The following is a 12,257-nucleotide window of genomic DNA, read 5'->3' on the forward strand; positions in this document are numbered from 1 at the left end:
ACACACATTAAACATCAGTAGTCCATCTCAGTCCTCCTCTTATCTCCTGTAAGAATCCACCACCTACCACCAGGTCTTGAAGATATTTTCCTACATTTTCTTCTAGAAGCTTTATGGTTCTTGCTTTTATATTTAGATTTTTATCCATTTTGAGTTAATTTTTGTATAAGGTGTGAGATATGGATTCTGTTTCTTTCTTTTGGCTATGGATATCCAGTTCTCTCAGCACCATTTGTTGAAAGGACTGTTCTGCCCAAGTTCATTGGGTTTGACAGGATAGTAAAAAATCACTTGACATAGATATGAGAGTTTGTTTCTGAACCATCAGTTTGGTTCCATTGGTCTATGTGTTGGTCTTTATGACAGTATCATGCTGTTTTTACCACTACAGCTATATAAAGTCCAGAAATGAGAGTCCTCCAACTTCACTTTTCCTTTTTAAGATGTTTCTGGCTATTCAGGACTGATTACCCTTCTAAATAAATTGATAACTCTTTTTTCCATTTACTTAAAAATGATGGTAAAATTTTTATCAGGATTGCATTGAATCTTTATGTCAATTTGAGTAGAATTGACATCTTAATGATATTTAGTTTTCCAATCTCTGAGCATGGAATGTTCTTCCAATTATTTAGGTCTTTTTAAATTTCTTTTAACAATGAGTTGTAGTTTTCTGAATACAAGTACTTTATATCATTGGTTTATTCCTGAATATTTGGGTTTTATCTGTCATATTTTATTTTTCCCACTCTTTTGACACTTTAATTACTTTTATTGATATAATCTTCATTCTAGACTCTCTTCCAGGTCTCTCTCTTGTGTCTTTATTTTTCAGACGGTAGCACACCCAACAAAGACTCTGAAAAGCCAGTCCCTTGTTACAGATTCTCTCAGTTTCTGTTTATCTGTGAATATTCTAAACTCACCCTCATTTTTGAAAAATAGTCTTGCTGGATATAATATCCTTGGCTGGAAATTTTTCTCTTGCAGTATCTTAAATATATCATACCACTGTCTTCTTTCCTCCATAGTTTCTGATGAGAAATTGGCACTTAATCTTATTGGGTATCCCTTGCATGTTATGCACTGCTTTTCTTTTGCTGCTCTCAGAAGTCTCTCTTTGTCTTTGGCATTTGACATTCTGATTAGTATGTGTCTCAGAATTGGTCTATATGGGTTTACTTGGATGGGAATATGTTTTACTTCTTGGAAATGTATATCTATGTCCTCCAATAGGGTTGGGAAATTTTCTTCCATTATTTCTTAAAATATTCCTTGGGCCCTTTTCCCTTCTCTTCTCCTTCTGGGACAGCCATGACACATACATTTGCACATCTCTTGTTGTTTAGTTCCTGGAAATCTTGTTCTATTTTTGTATTCTTTTCTTCATTTGTTCTTTTGTATGTTTGCTTTCAGAAGCCATTTCATAAAGCTCACCAATCCTTTCTTCTGCCTACACAAATCTGCTATTATATGATTCCAGTATATTTTTTATTTCATTTATTGCATCTTTCATTCCTGTAAGATCTGCAATTTTTCTATGTATGTTTTCAAATTCTTCTTTGTGCTCCATCCAATATCTTCTTAAATCCTTAATCTCTTTAGCCATTTTATTGAATTTATTAAGGAGATTTGCTTGACCATCTATGATTAGTTGTCTCAACTACTTTTTGTTATCTGGAGGCTTACCTTGTTCCTTTTACTAGGCCGTATCTTCCTGCTTCTTGGTGTGGGCTGTAATATTTTTTTTGATGTCTTGGCATCTGCCTTACTAGGTACAATAACTGGGTACACTTTTTCTCTTTAGTTTAGAGCTTCCTTGCCCTTTCTCCCCTTGCTCATTGTGTAGTAGGAAACAAGGATGTAGTTGGTGCTATAAGCTGTGGAGGCTAAAATTGCCCTCATTGTCCTAGGGGCTGATGAAGTTTCTCCCAAATTTCTCCTTTGCCAGGCATAGAGTCAGAGCCACAGCTGTGTGGAATTATCCAAGTCAGAACAGGACTAGACTGTAGTTGCCCAGAGAGACTGATAAAGCTTCACACCGCATTCTCCCCTGCCTGGGACAGGGATGGAGTGGCAAGTGTGGGCCACAATCCATGCTGTGCAGGTCCAAGATGACTGCAGTTTCCTCAGTAGACTTTTGATTTTTCAATCTGTACCATCCAAATGTACTTGCAGTTATCTGGAGAGGCTAGTGCTAGACCTGCCAACTTCTGCCCTGCTAAAAGTGGAACTGAAGCCAAGGCTGGGGCTGCAGGACAATCTGAGTGAAAGAAACTGTCTCCACCATCACTACGATTTTCAGTCAGCCAGACTTCCCCTCATGCTGGGGGCAGAGACAAAATGGCAGCTACTGGCCTCTTTCTGACTTGGGCATGTTCAAACTTTAGCTGTTCTTAGGGTTATACTTTGGCCAGATGAATTTATAAACCAATAGCTAAAATCAGTGACCAAACATCTCTTCCTCCCCTGTTTTTGGGAAGTGGAGCTTCCAATTCCAGCTGTGGAATAGCTCCCAAGGCAGCTTGTACCTGCAGTGGACGGCCAGACATGGGGGTATGGAGTGCTTTACTTAGGAATCTTCTCTACAGATGGGCAGTCTCCTCCTTTCATTCTTTCAAGAACATTGCAGAATGCTCTTCTGGTCTCCTGGAGTCCCCAAACAGGTGCTTTAGATAGCTCTGGGTGATTACTAACTGCCCTGTAGCATGAACTGACTCTAGGAGAGCCTTACTCTGCAGCCATCTTGCTGGTTCTGATAGTCCTTCTTTTAACTCCCTCTTTTGTCTGGGAAAATTGAAGTACATTCTGCTGAAAGATACATTGCAATGAAAGGGAAATATTTTTGAAAGAATATTTATTTTTCTCTGCATCCCTCTTGGGCAGCTGGGAAGTTTGGTGATATTTTCAAAACTCCAGATGGATCACCACTACTAGTCATAGTTGTCATCTTGAGATGAAAATATTGTGTTGGGGTGAAAATTACTTTGTGAAAATAAGTTCAATGATTTTAGTTTTGCAAAGTAGCAAGTGTTCAGTTTTACCTCTCTAGGCATCTCTTTACAAATTATGCCCCCTAAAAGTACCAATTTACACTGTCATCAAGTGTGCCTCAAAGTAACACACAATCTTTGAAGAGCAATTTTACAGCCCACTTTCATATTTGCTAATCTTTGCTCCTTTTATTGCTCGCCCTCACACCCCAACCTTAATGTGGGGTTGAACTACCATGTCCACAGTATATGATCCCATTCCCATTTTTACCCCAACTCTATGCTGATTTTTGAAAATTTTTATTATTGATAATTACTTATTTTTTCTTTCTTTACTCTAAGAAAGTTATCACTAATCCATTAGAAAAATATAATAATCTCATTTGGACCTTCATTTTCATATGTTTATCCATTATAATCAATAATATAAAACACTTTCCATCTCTTCAGCCAGCAAATATTGAAATGGTTCTTTTCACCCGCCCAGTCCTTTCTTTAATAGCTCATCCTGATTTCATTTTACTCTTCATACTTCCTTTCGGAAACCAATTTTTGGTCCCTTTCATGTTTAATTTCTTTCAGAAAGCAGTAACATTTTTTTTTAGCATTCTATTCCAAAATTAAGAAAAAAAACTTTAAAAAGTGCTTTTTAAAATTATTACCTTTTTACATGTTAAGACAGCTTATCTTCTAATGTGTATTCCCAGAAGAAAAACTGACAAAAAAGATGAAATCAAGTTCCTTAGTACAACCCATGTCCTCTTCTGCCCGTGTAACAGCTTTGCTTCTGTGCCGTTGCACTGGCTGCCTTTGCTCCTGTCAACAACACCTCTAAACACAGCTGTCTGCTGCAGCTTTGGGCCAAGACGTCCTTGATTTGGTAAGGGAACCCAAAGAGATTTGAAAAGGACAGATGCTCCATAAGGAAATAAATCAGTGCTCATCTGTGCAGTTGTGAAAAATAGGGAATTTAAGGGGAAAAAAATGTCCTAAATAAGTGCTCCTGAGGTTAATATAATGGTTGTGCTAGTGTCTTTAGAATGCCCGCAAGGCTAATGTGGAAACAGTTTGCTTCAGACGGAAAAGACAGGGAATACCAGCTCATTTAACCCAAAACATTTATCCTAAAGCTTCTTTTAGATTAGTGCATCTTTACCATAGAACTCTATCAAGTCCTTCTATATGACATTTATTTACTGTGTAGATGGAAAAAAATAAACAAGACTTGAAAAATAAGACTAATTATACAATCGCAAACATTTTCCTGATGTCAACAAGACCTGGGTAAATAGCTATATTCCTGGAAATTAAAGGTATATGGTGTACGTATAGCTATCTTCCTGATGAAATAATTTATAAAAAAGAATACTTAATTTCTTCATGTGTTTTTGTGATTTAGCATTTTATATACTTAAATATTTTATGCATGAAAGCAATTAAATTTTTTAATATTCCTGACTTTATGGAGATAAAAGAGAATAATGTGGTAGAGAGTCAAAAACACAGACAAAACATAAATAAAACACCATAATATCTGAATTTTTAAAATTCATTTTAATATTTTTTCTCAAGTTCTTCTAGTCTTTTTCCTGAGCATTTTTGTAATTTGCTTTTTCTACAAACTCATTCCTCCTGTTCCCTTCTTGCTTTTCTTTCTCCTTTGCCTCATAAATGAAAATTAGGAGCAAGGTTGGAAAGTTGCTGGAAATCAGATCTTACTGTTTTTATAAGTTTTCTTCTTTTGAAAGTTTTATATCATACTCAATAAAAACATTTTTATGCCAGGGATGAGTAGTATTTGGCAAGAAGGAGTCAGAATACAGAGGGGCAAGGCAAAAGTCTAGGAGAGAGTCAAGGACACAAATAAGACCACATAACTGTGAAAAACTAAAGGACCAAGACAGAATAGAGCATCAAACTTCTGAGGACTATGTAGGGATCAAGAAATATGCATTTTAAAATAAAATCCAAACTATGTAGGCATTGAAGATATTTTGGTGAACATTACTGAGAAGATCTTTGCCTTCTTGGATCAAATTCATGTGTGAGGGGTCAGATCAAGCATGAAAAAACAAATGAAATAGCTTTAGATAGTGAAAAAAATATGTTGGAAATAAGTTCATGTAATAGAGTATAAAGGCTATGTTAGGGTCTTCTGATAAAATCTCTCTGCGGAATTGACATTTCAGTAAAGAATTGAATCATGATGACAAGGAAGGCAGGAGATCATTCACTGCAAAAGGAACAGCTGGTACAGAAGCATGAAAAAGTTCTGAGCATGGTATATCAGAGATACAGGGGAAAACCAAACCAAACCAAACAAAACAAAACACAAACCAGTGTGTAGCCAGAGCACTGTGAGCAAAGGAAAGAAATAGAATTGCAGACAAAGGCAGGGATACATTTATGGAGGGCTTTCATAGCCATAGTAAAAAATTTAGGTCTGGTATTACATGTAATGAGAAAACAATAACAATAATTAAGCAGAACTGAGTGTTTTGATAGACCAGGCAAAAATGATAGTACATTGGATGAGGGTTGTAGTGCTGGAGATAAGGAGACATAGTTGGGTTTAAACCAGGTTTTCTGTGTGTACCAGTCCATAGATTTTGCTGGTTAATGGATGTACAGGGTGAGGAAAAGCAAAGACTTCAGGTAAATTTTTAGAATTTTGTCCAGAGAACTACCTGGATGGTGGTACTATTTAATGATTTTGGGAAAGTAGAGAGAAGTATAGGTTTGTTCAAGAAAGAAACTGAGGTTTAGATTTGTCAGCATTCAGTTTGAGATGCTGCGACGGTTTGCTCGGTTGGTAGAGGTGGGGTCTGGCTGCGGACGAGGGGTCAGTCCAGCTCAGGACGAGGGGTTGGTCCCGCTTGGGACGAGGGGTCGGTCCGGCAGCAGACGAGGGGTCGGTCTCACAGGGGTTGCGCGGTTCGGCTGACGGGGTCGCCCGGCGAAGCCGGCGACGAAGGGGTCGTCCGGAGAAGCAGGCGACGAACTGGGGACAAGGGAGGCCAGGCCCTTGTCGGGGGCTCTCAGGACTGGAGGGCGCACGGCAGAAGAACTACCGCGGAGACAAGGTAAACACGCAAGTCCAACTATATTGAGGGAGAGGCAACAGTTTTATAGGGGCTGGGGAAGGCTGATTGGTCGAAGCCATGCCCTGCTCTGATTGGTTGCCGGAGAAAGGTCAGTGGGCAGTACTGGACAGGGGAGGGGTGGTGATTAGGGATTGGCTGTTGCTGTTGCTGGGGGAAGTGGCAGGGTTTAGTGATTGGTGGCTGCTGTTGCTGGGGTAGAGGGCAGACTGGATTTTTCTGCCCACGCCTGGCTGTTGCTGCTGTCGAGGGAGGGGAAAAGGGCAGACTGGAATTTTCCACCCTGCGCCTGCGCAGGGAGAAAGAAGAAGAAGGGTGCCGCCCCACAGGCATCGTGTGGCGCCATCCGGGAGGAGGGGCGGCCGTGGAAGCATGGCTGCCGAGAAGGGGAGACCCGAGGGCACTCTGCGTCCATGCCGAGCTTCCTTCAGGGGTGGCGGTGGGCCTGACCAACCACCCTATTATGGGGGCAGCGGCTTGGCCTACCGCGGCCGCTCCCCCGCCAGGCCAGCGAACCACTCTTCAGCCCGAGGGGTGACCGCAAGATGCTTTTTATAAATACACATGGAGAAACCAATTAGGTAGTTGAATATGTAATTCTGGAATTTGTGGGAAAGGCCTGCGTTAGAGATAGAGATTTGGGAGCAGTCAGCATATCAATGTTATTTAAGGTAGGATTAGACATTATCACCTAGTAGGAGTATGGGAATACAGAAAACGGCCCAAGACTGAAGCCAGAAGTTCTCCAGCATTTAGTGATCAAGCAGAGAAACAGAATTGAGCAAAACAAGATTCAAAAGCAGTGTCATGAGGCAGTCTAAGTTGTATGACATCAGAGAGGAAAAGAGAAGAAAAATTTTAGGGAAGACGTAATGGTAAATTGGTATCGCTATTCGGATTTCATCCATAAACAGCAGAAAACTGATCGCTGGAATTTACAACAAGGAGTTCATTAGTTGCCCTGACATGAGCAGTCTTGATAGAGTTAGGAAGTGAAAGTCTGAATATATAATGCTGAGACAAGGAAGTGAAATGGGGAAGTAGAAGGATTATAGACAAGTCATCAAAGTTTTTACTATAGATGGAGTAAAAAAAAAAGTAGTGATAGGAGATAAGATACTAGAGGATATGTAAAGGCTTAGACTGATTCAGTAGAAGGGGAGAATTTTCCAGTGCAGGAGAGGGGAGGTTATTATACAGTGGAATATTGGCCTTTGATAAGAGCAAGGACAATTCATTGATAATAAAATAGAGGGAAGAGAGGGTGCATAAAATATTATTCAGTTAAATTTTAGTTTATTTTCTCATCAGCTGACCATGAGAAGTTGGAAAGCTATGTAATGATTGAGGTGAGTGGAGAAGTTATAGAATAATGATTTGTGCAGTGTGAGAAATTAGAATTACTAGAGAAGAATAGTAGGATTTCCGGGCATTGATGAGGTCTACTGACATTCGCAGTCTTGAATTTAAAATTAGACCAATCAAAAATTTATTTCCCCTTTGATATTCAGTGTTTGGTTAGAGATACAGAGTAGGCAAATAGGTTTACTAGCCTAATAAGGATGGTATTTGCTATACACTTATAATAGAGAAATAACCAAGTAAACATTCCCATTCAGAAATGGGAAGAATAGGAGACATATGCGGAATGTGACAGAAACTATTCTGAGGTACTGAGGGGTAGACCTTGTGAGGGACCCCATCCTCAGGATAGAGAATATCTTGAGTAGACCCTGATCCCACTTCCTGGCTGTACTTCCTTTCAGTGTTCTCCACAGCTCTAATATCTGAGGAAAAATTTCCCTTTTAATTATTTTCCTACCCTTAACTGAAATAGTCACTGTCAATGTGCCTGTCTTGGGCCCTCCGCTCTTTTTCAGCCCACTCCCTGCCAGTTGTTGGTTGGGGACCCATGGGTCTCTTTAAATTATAAATAGTCACAGTATCTTTTAGCCCAGGCTGTTGGTTCTTTTGGCAAAACAATTTTTCAAAATCTTCTTAATATTCTTTTGTAGTTGATTCCAGTGATCTGCATGTGCCATGTTCACCGTTCCTTTCTAGACACTCTTCTATATAAGTGACATTTCTTTGCTTCCTTAAACCTGTGTCTCTCCCCCTAGACCTAATGATGGCTACCCTGACCCTAGCCTCTTCAGAGGGAAAGTCAAACACTTAGCTGATTTTCCTAGAGCAAATTATCTTCTCAAATTGAAAGTATTAATTCTGGACCACATCTGGGTCCTGTTTCTCAGACACTATAACCAAATCATAAGATCACCCAGTTAAGTATATTGGCCATTTCCTTTATTTAATTCAGCTGCTATAATCTTTGCTCCTCAATAGTCTTCTCGTCCTTATCTTCTATTGGGATTCGGAAGCAGTTGCCTCTTTCCTCCCAGAAAGGCCCCAATTTGGTGCACTTTCCCTTTTCTCTTTAATTTCTTCTCCAACTAACCAAATCTATTCTGGTTTTATCCTTTCAGCACCCTGTGAAATGCAGATGTTCTGTTTTCTGACCTCTTCTAGTTCATTAGCATCCTCATCTTCTAGGATACATCAGGCAATAACTTTATCAAATCTTTTTTTTTTAAGATTTATTTATTTATTTATCAGGCTTATTACTTGCCCATACCATAATTCCAGGTGAGAATTATGCCCAGGTGACAAACTGGGTGTGAGGCTTCTTCTCATTATAGTGGCATGGGGACTTAGACTGAAAGAGCCTCTATTTTCACACATGCTTCCAGGATTGCTGGGGCAGGAGAGGGAATGTGGAATTTGCTGTCTTAAGAGTATCTTCTGGAGATGATATGATCATTATGCTCACATTTAAATTAGCAAAGCAACACATAATTTCAAAATGTACTGGGGCATGCAGAGACATACCAGAATATTTGTGAAAACTCCTAAATTCTATCATACAGGCCATTAAAAAATATTTGTTAAATGAAGGAATGAGTAGTTATACAAAGTAGGAGGTATAAGAATAAGAAAACATACATTTCCTGCAAGAGACAATGATAGAGTGCCACAAGACAGGAAGGAAACTATTTACCTGGGTGATGACAAAATGATAACATGAAGATGTTCTAGCCTAGAAGTAAATATGAATTCAGGAGAAGATATCTAACAGCAATCAACTAAACCAACATATGATTAAATGGAAATCTTTTGCTGAGAGTGAAAACATCATATCAAATATCATATTATTTATAGCATTTTATCACAGAAGTATTATTTAGTTGTAAGATAAGTCATTCCATAATTGGATATATTAACTTTCCTTTCTTCTTCAAGGATATTTTCCTAGTATAGGCAGGGACAGAGGCAGGTCATACAGTGGAAAGATCACCTGGATGGAATCATGAGATCTCTGCCAACATTAACTGTATGTGCTTCCTAGTATCACAAAAGAAAAGTATTTGAAACGTCAGTTGATCCCATTCTCACTTATGGTTTAGTCACTTAAGCATTGAATTTTCAATCCAGAGCAATCTGGCTTCTGCCTCTATTACTCTATCAAAAATTTTCATTATAAGTTTTTCTTCTATCTGTCTCAACTGCTGCTTTCTGGTTTCTTGCTCTTATCATAGTTCACCTAGATTATTGTCTATCAATTATTCCCTTTATGTCTAGGTTTTCTCCTTCAAATTCACTCTCAGCTTGGCATCAAGAATGATACAGCACGGTGTAACTGTTTGTTATATTGAACTGATTGTTCTTGAGTGAGGCTCTCCACCAATTTTGGTCCAAGGAGGGAAGTTCTAGGATGAGGACAAATCTCTATTTTTTTGTTGGGATTGGGGATGGTTCGTCCCCACCAACTCCTTCACAACATTCGAGCTTTTCTTGTATCCTCTTTTGCTCTTTTGTCTTTCCTTTGGGGCCAAGTTCTAACTGTTTGCACAAAGGAAATCTAATAAGGGAAACCACAAGAAACGGTATGCTCTCAGGTGTCATCACTCCACATACTGGTTTAACTCAGAAGACTTTAGTGTTGAGAATTTAAAAATATTTGAGAGTAGAATGCTATACCACATAGAGAGATATCTGAAGGCAGGTAGGAACCTGAGTTCCCTTTTGGAAACACCCACATATGACAGGATTAGTTCTCCTGAGAGAACATAACCACAAAACTTCTACATTGAATGCTTCTACGACATTTTTTTAAGGAAATTTACATACACTTCAGATGGTCTAAGTTTAAACATGCCAACTTATCAATGATGATATAGTTACTAACACAGATTCTTTTAAATGTCATCACAATGAAAAATACTATATTGTAGAATCCATATTAGGTAGCTCCATAACAAAAAATAATGTCAGTGCTGATACTTCTTTAGAGCTCTTTTCTGTAATTTAACCTTAAATATGCTCTAGGCTATTTCTCAAAGAAATGAGAAGCTTAATTTGATGTATGCACATTAAGTATTGGCATGAGCATTCATATTTAAACTAAAGATTTTTCCTTCTCAATATATCACACAGTAACCATTATCCTGACTAGGCAATCAGAAACTTTTTTTGGCAGCCCTCAATTTCCTTTAATATTTTTCACTGTTGACATGAAAAATTAGCTCATAGATTTAAGCATCGGCGTAGGACCAAAAGAGCCACACTCCCAATTTGGGTTTTACAAAAGTATGCTGTATAGATATGGTTGATAATTAAGAAAATGCTCACAACAAAACTGCTTGTTCAATTTTACTTCCATTTCAGAGGAAAAATATTCTGTCATTGATTTTGGTTCATCTGCTTCTAATTCAAGCCTAGAGCATCATTCTATTCCATCATTTTAAAAAGCAATTAAGCTACTTTTAATATTGGAATCATAATCTCTATCATTCAATACTTATTTAATGACTAAATTAGATATGATTTTGTAACCAGTCTGGTTATTATTTGGGGATAGAATTCTAACTTGATTTACCTCAGAATGTAGAATATGTTTTGTCAATAGTATTTATGGTTAAATTAAAAATTTTAATAGTAGAAACCCAGTGAGCATAACAAAGCTTGTTGTTAATAGTTGTAGGATTTTGATGGAATGATGGCCTATTATGTGGAATGATGGCCTATTATGTAGAATCAGCAAGCCATGGAGAAATATCTCCATGTGTAAGCTTTATCACAGGAAATTAATTAACAAAGCAATATCATTTCTTTATCGAACATCTTTTTTATAGTTTTGTAAAGCTGAAATTGACTGTCATTAATACAATTTAATTAAAAGTAAGTAAATCTATAACAGAATCTGACATACAGTTCTAAATGACCCCACAAAATGGCACTTTCCTGAAAAGTCAAAAAGAGAAAATTTTCCAGTGTGTTTCTATTTAGCAAAGCAAAGTTCCATGTTAGGACAGCTTTCTTTTATAAAAATTTCATTAGGAGGCATGGTAAAGCAGTGCTGTTGATGAGAAATATCCTTATTCTTAGCTGTAAACTTGGATGCCTATTAGCTATGTCTGAAAGCTGGATTTGTGGGTTGAATTTTCTATAATTTAACTTCTGATAAAGTATATTCTGCTTAGCAAATTTCTTTAAATAAAATTATGGAGTTTCAAATAACTTTGCCAACTATTCTACATTAACTAGCACCAAACTATATTATCTTTAAAGAGAGAACTAAAGGAAACATAAATGTATTTATTTTCTTCAGAAGGGAAAATATATATTTGTAGTCTCGTGTCTTTAACTATGAAAATCATGGTTTTGTGAGGTAAGAACTATGATTTTTTTTTCATTATTTTATATAATATAACCCTCAGAGGATGACATTTTCAATTTTTAATTTTTGGCAGGGCATTTTAGGTAATAATTTTCAAGAAACATCTAGGAAAATTGTAATCTGTAACATCTATTTAAAAACCACATTTTTTCTTTTTATAAACTTGAGATAGTCCACAAAATGTTGCTGTGACATTTTCACAGTGCAAACAGAAGCACCAGTTTTCCTGCCTCTTAGCCTTGGTCTCTTCACTGGTCATTAAAGTTTACTTGGAACTTGGTCACCCTTTCTCTCAATCTCTCTCTCTCTCTCTCTGTATATATGTATGTATTCTAAAATTGATTCATCAGTAAAATTGTGGCATTTAAGAAAACAGGAAAAATGGTATTAGCTTAGGCAAATATGTCATAAAATTACTTCTATCCAGAC

This window comes from Dasypus novemcinctus, chromosome 4, assembly GCF_030445035.2.
Source record: "Dasypus novemcinctus isolate mDasNov1 chromosome 4, mDasNov1.1.hap2, whole genome shotgun sequence".
Classification (NCBI taxonomy): domain Eukaryota; kingdom Metazoa; phylum Chordata; class Mammalia; order Cingulata; family Dasypodidae; genus Dasypus; species Dasypus novemcinctus.